This window comes from Protopterus annectens, chromosome 3.part1, assembly GCF_019279795.1.
Source record: "Protopterus annectens isolate FY-2018-M chromosome 3.part1, PAN1.0, whole genome shotgun sequence".
Lineage (NCBI taxonomy): Eukaryota > Metazoa > Chordata > Ceratodontiformes > Protopteridae > Protopterus > Protopterus annectens.
This window is the reverse complement of record NC_056732.1, coordinates 1,468,988,122-1,469,000,455: the sequence shown is the minus strand read 5'-3', so window position 1 is coordinate 1,469,000,455 and position 12,334 is coordinate 1,468,988,122.

The window sequence follows — 12,334 nt, the reverse complement described above, 5'->3', positions numbered from 1 at the left end:
TGTGCTTTTCTGGCAAATCACTGAAATGATATGAGGAATGATGTCACTAAATGATGATGTACATTTGAGTTACAGACTTTAAATCCCTCGGAAATGTATGTCAAAACAAACCCTGTTACTTTAGCAAATGTCTAAGTTTATAAGAGCAAAATTTAAACTCTGTCCCTAGTTATGGCCCTTTGTCCCCCCCCCCCCCCCATTTTGTCATGCTTTGTCCAGATTTCTTATGCTAAGAAGTTGAGAGGTATGCAGACATAACATGCAAAACTGTGGACATAACACATCAATCCAAACAGTGGACAGTATTTCCACCTACCCTCTGTGATGCTGTAGCTCCCACACCTCGATAATGTCCTCCTCACAGGCCAGGAAAAGGGGCAAGGCCCACATGAAATCCTTAATTATAGCACTGTGATGCCATGACATTGGCTAATGGAAAGGCAACACAGCTGTTCTGGATGCAATTAGCAAGTGGGGGACACAGAGTGGTGCATAGGCCATCACCTGTTCATGAGCATTACCTGCAAAAGGTGAACTGCTGCCTATGCTAAACAGGTCATGAAGACAGACTGCAATTCATTAAAACACTACTTGTGGATTTCATCTGACAAAGGAGTGCAGCACTATGCCAGGTATGTCATACAATTAAGCATATAATGGAATGCAGATGGGGGAATGCAGTCATGGGAAATAGGATTTTAGACAGTAGGTCTCAACAACACTTTCTCGACTGACATGTTGCTGTTAGTCTGCTATCCAGCACCTACGGCCATTCCTGATGGCTCTGTCTGCAGTGACATAGATCACAGCTCTGGCCTCTGAATCACCCCAGCAAGGGTCAGCTCACATATGACTATTACTGGATTGTCTGTTGTATAACACTGACTGTGACACTGCCAGCCCAGCTACCTGGAATGTTGTAAATATTCATATGTCATTTGTGAATATCACTACGATACATATGCTCATCTTACAAATGTAAGAGACCTATATATGTTATGTGGATATTAACTGGTGAAGAACTGTGTGTGTTGAACTGTATGTTATGTACTGAGCTCATACCTCTCAAATGTCCAGAGGTGTGCAGACTGATCACATGTTTGCCTCATATATTTAGTCATGTACTCATACATTTGTGTTTTGTCTGGCAAATCCTTGGCAGGTCATTAAAGACTGAGGTCATAAAATAATAGCACACATTTGAATATCAGATGACATATCCTTCAGAAAATTCATGCAAATGCAAAACCTGGTATTCCATCAACTGTCTAAGTGTGTAACAGCAATATTTATAAAGTGTCACTATTTTCTATCCCCCCCTTTACCTCTGCCTTTGTCCAGATGTCTTGCTGTAAGAGGTTGAAAGGTATGACTGTGCTTCAGGAGTGTAATGACAGTATACTGTAGTGGCAAAGAACAGAAATGTATATAAAGTATTACCTGTGCAAATGTATGCATTAATAGTAGATGATAGAAGCCTCGAACATACACACATAAGTTGCAAAACTTCAAGTAAATAAGCTGGACTTGTTTTACAAATGTGTTATCTCAGTATCAGTGCATCAAGCAGACATAAATGTCTACAGCTTGAGGTTTTGTATTGTCTTGAAATGTAAATAATTACTAGGTTGAAAATGTAAAAGTGTTTAACTGTGTTATGACTTTCAGTTCTACACAAACATCAGACAGATATGTACTTCTGACGCAGAGATGTTAAAAATGTATGTTAGTTGCTGTTAGCCTGAGAAGTGAAGGCAGGTGATGCACACTGATGTAATCTGAACTAACTCAGCATTAATGTTGATTATTACTTTCAGACCTCTCTCAGAGAAAGACATTTGCATGTTGTATGCTTCTGTGTATCTGACAACATCCACTCATCTGCAGTTGTCTTGCTAAAGTAAGGAAATGGGGAAATGTAAAATCGTTTACATATAGATGGAAATATAGTATATCTGTCTGATGTTTATGTGGTTGGCAGTGCTCTGAGTATCAGGCATTTCTGCATTTAATGTTGATTTGAAGCCCTTTATTTAAGGTTTGATCACTTCTATTTTGTATCTTACTCTAGGATTACAGTTGTTTTGTTTTATGTTTTCTGTTCTGTTGGAGTTTTAAGAGTTCCCCCTCCCACTCGCCCAGTCCTTGTTGTGTTCTTAAATTTGGTAGTTTTTGAGTTGCCTGCCCCTATTATAAATCTCATTTTGGACACTCCTCCCAATCCCATCCCATCATCTTATTCTACTGAGTAGAGAGAGATCATTTTGGAAGGCCCCCCCCTCTTGGTTTCCCAAACTTAAATTATCATGTTTCATCCCTTCCCACTTAACGTAAAAAAAAATTATACTGTATTTATATTGCTTCCTACTTTATTGGTTTATTTTGCTTTTGCTGCCTGTTCTTAAAAATACTTAATTGCACTTATTCTACTGCATTTATTACTGCTTGTTAGTAGCCTGATTAAATTGTAACTGATATTCTAAGCCTTTTGGTTTAAGCACTTGGGCTTCAGGCCAGTTATTTTACATTAAGAAAGTTCGTGGTCCACACTCTTGTGGGAGGAGAGTGTAGATTCTGCCCTTCTGAGTTGGGAATTGTTGGTTAAAGGCTTATTGTGTCTGCTTATTTGCACTGTTTCTTTCTGAAATTGGTGCACCTTGTTTGCTGTACTATAGACTAGATTCAGACCTGCTGAATCTAGCTTTGTATGTATAAATTGAGCACTAAACTAGGCCATCTTTTTTGGAGAGGGTTCCCTTGCACCCTAGTGGCAGGAGTGTGCAGTTAGAACATGTCTGATTGAAGACTGCTGGAACAGGGCTCAGTTCTGAGCTTTTTTATTGGTTAATTGGTTAATTTGTTTAAATCAGTTTGCTCTTGTTTGCCACTGTTATATTTAAGTGTGTATCTGTTCTCCTGTGTTAAATTGACCTAAACAGAGTTGAAATATCTTTAGCATAGTCTGGTTACACGTTTTGCTGCATTCTGATCTGCTTGAGTGATTTCTGTGTTTCCTGCTATGCCATCTTGTCTTGGGCAGGGCCTGCACTTAATGGGAGTAAGTGAACTGGTTGGAACTGGTCTGGCATAGGGTGTTGAGCTAAGAGCTCAGGAACAAGGGTTGGTTGGTCACTTCCAGTTCCTCTATTTTACCTTTGTTTTGTGGTATTTAAAACCAGAATTTGTATGAGTTTGTGCTTATTTGCCTGTTGCACATCGCCCTTGTGCTGCTTTAACCCTTTGGAGGTATCTCAGTTGCATTTTTTCCCTTACCAGCACTCCTGTGTGAGTGATGCCATTGCCTGCAGCTACTGTATTAATTTTATCCAGCTATAATCCCACCTATAGTTACTCTCCTCAGATATTAACCACTCTACTATCCCTGACCTCTGTTCCACAGATTCTGAAAACCATGGATGGATAATGTGAGACAGTGTAGCAACTGTCTTATGCACACAGACAACCCTCTACTACTACAACCTAAGAGCACAATATGTGGGAGATGCAATCACATTAAGAACCTAGGATCCTTGCTGTCTCAGTCAAAAGCCAGTACATGATTGACAGACCATGATGCTTTGCCACAGATGCCCTTCATCTGTCTCCCCTGGGTTTTAGGGTTCTGGCAAAGGCTCCTTCCTTCCCCATAGTGCCTTTTTTAGCCAACGTCATGACCACAATATTACCAACATGAATAATTCATATAAATAAATTAAAGGTTATGCTGTTGAATGCTAGGAGTTTTAGCATGAAACTGCACTCATTGCAAGCATTCCTTGCCCTGGAGGATGCTGACATTTGGCAGTCACTGAAACCTGGTTAAAAGCTGTGGACAGCACCCCATCTTTACCAGGTTACTCATCCTACCATACCTTCAGACACCAAATGGAGGGCTACAAAGCCAAAGGAGATGGAGTTTCAATATTTATCAAAGACATACACACCTCCAGGTTGGTCAAATGGTATGACACACAGGAGACACTGCAAGTGCAGTTAATTGTTGACAAAACAAATATTCAAATCATAGCTAGCTACAGACCCCCAACCATGACTCAGGACACCCACTCCACTTATATGCACTTACTTCAATTGATCAAGATTCAACCCTCTATCCTAATCCTGAGTCACCTCAACTACCCAACCATAGAGTGCAAGACCTTTTCTAGCCCAAACATGAATGGCCAGAGAGATTCCATGACTTTGTCAATGGTGATACATTGGATCAGCTGGTTGACACCCCTACAAGAGGTGGAAATATCCTGTACCTGATCCTAACCAACATGAGTAGCCACTGCAGCCCTTCTAAAGTGTCATCCTCCTTGGTAAGATCCAACCATAAAGCGATCACTTTTGAAGCCACCATCTCCCCTGACCCCCCCCCCCCCTGTCAGGGTCACATGAAAAAAACATGTCTGAAGCTGACTACAATCTCCTCAGAGCAGGTATAAGGAGCTGCACAGCCACCGTCCCTTCAGTTGGAACTAGCACTAATGCCCAAGCCTACACCAGGAAAATATATGAGCACCTACATAGTTGTATGGACTCAGCAATACCTGACAGGACCAAATCATCTTCCTCAAGGGAGAGTAAACATGTCTGGTGGATAGCAGCAATAAACAAAGTCTATAACAGAAGGAGGAAATTGCTGTCCAGGGCCAAGAAGGAGCAGGTGCCAAGTTTGAAGCAATCTCTCCTTTGTCTGAACAAGCAAATAAGGTCACTGGTGAAATCCTCTAAGGCTAACTTCAAGTCCAAATTGGGCATATCCACCAAGAACAATCACAAGGCCTTCTTCACATATGTCTCAATCTCAAAGAAAACACCAAAATCCGCTCTAAACTGTTGGTCAATACCACATACACAAATGCTATAGATATAGCCAACCTGCTGGCAGACAGGTTCAGTGAAAACTTCACCCCTCTGTCCCCCCATCATATACCAGGACATCCCCAGCACCTGCCCCCTTCCCCTTATCACCATGGAGCAGGTTTGCAATGCCCTCTCAAAGGCAAAAAATAAAGTCTCCATGGGACCCGATAACATCCCTGCCTGTATACTACATGAACTCAGGCATGAGCTCTCAGCTCCATTAAACACCCTATTCAACCATGACCTGAGCACCGGCTTCATCCCAGCTGCATGGAGGACAACTGCTGTCATCCCTCTACACAAAGGTGGAGCATCCACTGACCCAAGCAATTATAGGCCCATCTGCCTAACTAGCCTGATCTGCAAGGCCATGGAATGTGTTATCATGGACTTTATAAACAAGGACATTGGCAATCTCCAAATGCTGCAACCCTTACAGTTTGGTTTTGTCAAAGGGAGATCATGCCTGTTAAATGTGTCTGACTTCTTCAAAACAGTCACCAAAGCCATGGATGAGGGGAAGACAGTGCACAGTGCCTAAATAGACCTAGCCAAAGCCTTTGACACTATTCCACACTCAGGCATAATACATAAACCTTCCCAGCTAGGTATCAGCCCGTATGTTACCAGATGAGTAGCTAACTGGCTAACTGATAGAACCCACTCAATCAAAGTAGGGGAAGCCACCACTAGTAGTAGACCCGTAATGAGTGGTGTACATCAAGGATCAGTTTTAGGGCCTTTACTGTTTGGCATATACTTGTCTGAGGTGCAAGCCAAATGAGTGGTCTGTGGCTAACCAAGTTTGCAGATGACTACAAGCTGGGTGCTGTCTTAAATTCCCCTGGTGATGTGAACATCTTCCAAGAGGGCCTTACCCAAACTAATGACTGGTGCCAGAAGCATGGCCTCAAAATGAATGCCAAGAAATGCATTATTATCCCCTTTGGGGAAATTGTCATCCCCACTACTTATGATATTAATAACAATGTACTAAGCATGCATTTAGTTGTGAGTGACATGGGCACCCAGGTTGATAGCAACCTGACTTTTGACCACCACATTGCCTGCATTGTACAGAAGGCTGTCTACATGGCCCACCTCATAAATCAGGGCATTTCATCCAGGAACAAGGAGGTCACAACATCCCTGTACTCCTCCCCATCAGATCCATTATCAAGTACAATGCTCCCTTCCGCATGTACCTTGCCATGCACATGCAGCAGTTGTAGAGACCACAGAGGTTCCTGACCAGGACAATCCAGGGTATCAAACACCTATCCTATACAGATAGGCTAAAAGCTCTGTCCCTCTACTCAGTATCATACAGTATGGACTAAATGGAGATGCCATAGAAACAACCCAGACTTTCTTCACTACCACCAGCTTAGAAATCTGGCTAAGAAATCAATAATCTCTGACAAGAAAAATTCTACTGTGAACTTCAGGAAACTCATCTTAACAATTCTGGTTATCAGTAAATAGACTCCTTTCCCCAGGAACAGCCAAAACTCCTTCCCCACTAAATGCTGACCCAGAGACCCCTCTCCAAACTGCAAATGCTTTCAACTCTTTTTTTTTCTGAAACTATTCAGTCACTAGCTAAACAAATGAACACCAACAACTACTACAATCCTAATAACATAGCTAACTCCTCCTACAACTTCTCTCTAAATCCTATATCTACTTCTTTCATCTACAGACTCATTCACAAACTAAAACCTTGTACCTCTTCTGCTGACAAGCTCCCTTCTCTTTACCTTCAGAAGGCAGCCAAAGAAATTGCATACCCTATATCCATACTCATAAACAGAACTATCCAAGAGGGGACCATCCCATACATCTGGAAAGTCTCTTATATTATCCCACTACATAAAGGTGGTAACTCCATTGACTATTCCAACTTTAGACCAATTGCTCTTCTCTCACCCCTAGCAAAAATCATGGAGAAATGTATTCATCAGCAACTTGTGCACTATCTCTCTCTTCACAACATAATAGCAAACTGTCAGCAGACCTCATCACAGTACCACCACTGCCCTTCTTTCCTTTGTAGATACTATCAACAAGAATCGCAACAATAATATTCTCTCTTCCGCTCTTTTCATTGATCTCTCTAAAGCTTTCGACATGGTCAACCACTCTCTCTTAATTAACATTCTTGAATCTCTCTCTTGTGATAACCTCGCCATTAACTGGTTTAGATCTTATCTTAGCAACAGACAACAAGCAGTACTACGGGAAAACCACATCTCTTCACTCTTGCCCATTTCCATCGGAGTTCCTCAGGGCTCCATTCTTGGTCCACTTCTCTTCTCCCTCTTCATTAATGATCTTCAGTCTGCAATCCCTCAAGCAACCTGCATGCAATATGCAGACGACTCGACCCTTATTTGTTCTGCACCATCCACTACAGAACTGATCTCACTGACCCAAAATATCTTTAATACTGTAGAAACATGGTTTTCTAGACGGTTTCTCCTACTAAATGCCAAAAAAACTAAACTCCTCCTTTTCTCCCCCCCTCTCGGTCCCCCCCTTTAAACTTTACCATCTCCTCAAACAATGGAACTATCATCTCACCTGATCCAACAACAAAACTGTTAGGAATAACCATCGACAATAATCTCTCCTTCGATCAGCACATTAACAACAACATCAAGTTAGTTAACAGAAAAATAGGATCCCTATATCGAATTAAACCTTTTCTAACCCCAGCAACTAGAACCAAGATTGCCCAATCTCATCTTTTATCAACCCTCCTATATGCCTCCCCCATTTATACCAACCTCAAGAAAGTTAATCTTAACAAACTTGCAACTTGCTATAACAACATTGCTTCAACCGCCACTGGTAACCCCTTTAGAACCCACCATTGTATTAACTTAAAACTATTAGGCTGGCTTGAATTCCAAAACTACCTTATAATTCCTCAACTCTCTATTGCCCATAAAATATTACACCTACCTGACAACACCCCAATACTCTCTCAACTTTTAATCCCTTACAACAATCTTAACTCGCTTTGCTCCTCTTGTAAACTCATGGCCAGATCTATAAAGTCCAACAACTCAGCTGGTGATTCTCTTTTCACTAACACAGTAGGTAGAAGTTGGAATCCCTTACCTAGTGACATAACTCTGACTACATCTTTGCCACTTTTCAAACAGAAAATTAAACTGTACTTCCAAAATCACTGGCTTTGTTCCTGCTGTACACCTGACTAACTCTCTTCTCTCACTCTGTTACTCCTCCACTCATTTCCTCTCTACTTTATTCCAGTTCTGATTCTACTATTTTAGAGATTTAAGTATCTACATATTCTGTACAATTGTTGCAATTTAAGAACTGTACATTTTTTAAAAATGCTTTCATATTGTGAGAATCTTTCATTCATTTTGTTCTTTAATCCTTATTTACTTGTATCTTATAGTAATCAATTTTTATGTAATATACCAGTATATAATGGAGCTTTTCTCCTCGGGCCTCTGCTGAAAATGGACATGTATCCAGCCAGACTAGCCCGGTCAACAAATGTAAAATAAATAAAATCCAGACTGCTCAGAGGTGACCTGTGTCTGGCACACAAGGCCATGTCCAACACAGCCTTGATGGAGTTGCTGCATATCCGTAAGACAAATTAAACTCATGCAATCCACATGCAAATCCTTAACCTGGTCTGTGACATGAATAGAACTTGTTTGCAGGATAGATTTATGTCCCAAAGACTTGGCCATCTGTGGAATAGAGTCTCTCTCCATGTCATGTAGAGTACCTCTCTAGCCCTCTTTAAGAGGAACCTGGACGACTGGATGGGAAACAGAACATACACCCCTGGGATCCCACCTGTGTCCCTGCTGGACAGGGAAACAGGTGCTGACTTTGAATGAACATGGGCAAAAGTCTTGGCTAGGCCTATAAGGGCCTCCAGGCCAATAGTCTGGTATCATCCAATGAAGCTATGAACCTATTACCATAGATGTTTGCTGTAATTATTTCAGACTGTCCTGCAATGTTGTCTGAAATTATTCTCTGTGAGTCTGAACTCTGTAGTTACTGCAATGCTTAAATATTGTCTTGTTCCTTTATTAGTTATTATTAAACATAGGTAAACCTTGTAATTGTGTCTGGTCTGTATAGAAGTTAGTTCATAGAGTACTTGCATATGTCTTCGGTGACACTGTATAGCCCACTCCAAGAGGCTCAGTCTTGGTCACACTTACCATTTGCTTAATAAACACACCACCCCATAGGATTCATCACCCTTTGGTAAGGGCCTTACAGTAGCTGATAAAGAACTGGATTGTAACAGTCGGAACTATCTTTAAGTGTGGAAAAAAAGGGGCCATAGCTGCTAAACCTGTGCCAGCCTTTCACAGGAGTGTGTGTGTATGTGTGTGTGTGTGTGTGTGTGTGTGTGTGTGTGTGTGTGTGTGTGTGTGTGTGTGTGTGTGCGTGTGTGTGTGTGTGTGTGTGTGTATGTGTGTGCGTGTGTGTGTGTGTGTGTGTGTGTGTGTGTGTGTGTGTGTGTGTGTGTGTGTGTGTGTGTATGTGTGTGTAATTCATAAATCAAATCTCAAAATGTGTGTGTCAGCTACTTGGGCAGGGACACAAAGCACTGCTTGGACAGAGAGGGTGATAGATTTTTGGCTTGCGCACTCTGCTGAGATGTTAACCATATAGCTGTGCCAGTGGGAAGTCTTATTGGGGATCTGGACAGTGAGGGAAAAAACAGCCCAAGACTGACTGTGATCTCTGTGTGCTCTGAAGGGTAATTTTAATTTACTGTGTGTGTACTTGTCATCCTCCCATTGTATACGTCCCTCACTGGTGGTAGTGGTGAGGATTGAAGCTCTTTGATTACTGGGCAAGTGCAGGGGCATCACACTGACAGTATGTACTGGTGGATACAGCTGGCATATCACATCATGTGCCATCCTTGAGCCCCTCTCAGTCTACCAGTGTCATACAGGATTATTTCACAGATTGACCAGGTCCCCCTGACCATTCCTGACATATTCTGGCTAGGTCTGTGTGTACTCCACACCTGTATCTGATTGCCTGACACCTATGGCTAATGCACCTAGTGAGTTCCTGCAAAAGGACAGCAGGTTACAGGTACTAGTAATGGGGGGATGCTGGCTCTGACTCAGCAGCAATGCATACATACTGAGCATCCAACGTAAGGGAATGGATACAGTACCAGATATTCATGTACCATTACTGTTTCCCCAGGGGTCTAGCATGTCACAGACACATTCTCCAAACTGTGTGGACAACTGTCATGCATTGCCCAACTGGTACATGGGAATACACATTTGTCTGGTGGGGGGGTCTACATCTATCAGGCGCATGTACCCATTCTGCAAACATCTAGGTACTGCAGATGTCAGACACCTATGAGGGGGTCACCCTACACCACATATGCACTGCTCTCTATTATTGCATACCCCAGATGTTCCTGGAATGTCCACATGCACCTGTAATAGCACTCACCTATTTTTCAGATGTAGGCTGGATGACATGGTACTGTAGCGCTGCCCATAGGGGACACCCAGCAGTCAAGGGCAGTGATGTCTGTGGACACATAACAACACAGTCTGTCACAGTGGTCAGGTCATTTCTAGTAGTCCTGGTGCCATCCCAGGTTACTAGGCTATGGGCCCTGAGCAGCCATATGGCTAAGTCACATGTCAGCCCATGTGTATGCCAGGCAGCAGCTGATGTCCTCATCAAACAGGGACACAGGTGGTATCTCAAGGGTGTATGTGCTGTTAACCATCCATCTGACCAGGTTATGCCTGCAAAGGTTTAGGCAGCAATCTTGCCTGATGTGGACAGGATGCCCATTCCTCCACAGAGTGACTGTGTGTGACACACATGTGAGCTGCCAATAAGGCCAGTCCAGGTTACTCACCAGGGTGTATGTGTGTGTGTGTGTGTGTGTGTGTGTGTGTGTGTGTGTGTGTGTGTGTGTGTGTATGTGTATGTGTGTTAACACAGTGGAGCATGACTTGCACTTGTGCAGCAGTCCCAGTAATGTGGAGTCAATGATTGCCTTGCATGCCACAGTGAGATCACTCCTGAGGAGTGTGTATGACACTACGTATAGGGTTGGTCTTGTAGCCTATAGGTGTATGGTAGATGTTTGATGGCCTGGTATTCCATGGTGGGTAACCTCTGTGATGTCTCCAGCTGCTGCATTTGCTGTATAATGTGAATGATGAATGGAAGATTACACAGATTAATGGTCCTCATTGGGGGGAACATGAAACATAAGGATCAGGGGGGCAATCCATGCTGTAATGCCAGTATGTTGACAATACCCATACACATACTGTACTGATAAATGGCAGGGGTATGATGTGGGTGTTAGTGGTGGATAGTGCTAGCAAAAGTGGATGTGCAGGGTCTGTACATAATGGTGGCCAATGTATGTGGTCCTGTGATGTGTTCCCCTGTTCATGTCTTTCAGGTGGGATGTACCATAGACACAACCTGCCTTTCTCAGGCACAGAGACTGCAGCAATCATCAATGCCCTCAAACTCCATCACAGGGTACTGTTGGGAAGGAACTGGCAAAACCTGCAGGAATGCACTGTCCTCTGTGCGGAACTGGTAGTGACAGTCAGCAATGTGGGATACTTGGACAGGACCTACGAACAGGTCTAACACCATGTCACAGACCTGGTACACAATGCACAGCAATGGACTGCAGCTGTGACCAGGGACCATGCTAGCATAGATGGAAGGCCTGCTACTCAAGCACCACTCACAGCCATTGAGGAGTTCCTCGCAAACCTTGGTGCAGCCACCACCTCCCAGGAACCCATCACTACATATGTTGTGGAGGTGAGTGGCACAGATTCAACAGCCGAGGAGCAAGCAGGTAAGGTCCCAGTGGGCATCACATCACTACTGTAGCATTCATAGTGGCAGCCTTTGCATACGTGGATGCATATGTCAAGTCAAACTGCATTTGCAGGTGGGGTTTTGTTATGCACACAAGTGCACACCTATTGTGAATGTCAACAATTTGGGTAGTGTCACAACTTGTATGATGTGACTGATGAATGGAAGATTATGCACATATTATCCTGTACCAATGCCCCATGTGTGTGCTGACAATACCTCTCCCCCACAACTACGCAGGTCCCTCTGGTGTGGCTGGGGAACAGCAACCTGAAGCTGGTGAGTGTGGAACTCACTTGCTGTGGCTCACCAATGCTGTAGGCATGTTGAGGGCAGCCAGTTTTCCATGCACACAACTGTTATGCTTAGCCATATTGCAATATGTGCATGTTCATGTGTGGTGAGGTTGACTGAAGTACGCCACATTGGTCATCTTGGGAGCCTGTTCACAGGTGCTGTAACATATTGGCACATACTGTTGTATAGCTGTTGCTACTGTGCTATACAGGGGTACATTAATATTGTGTACATGGGTGCACTGTGTGTTAGGTGA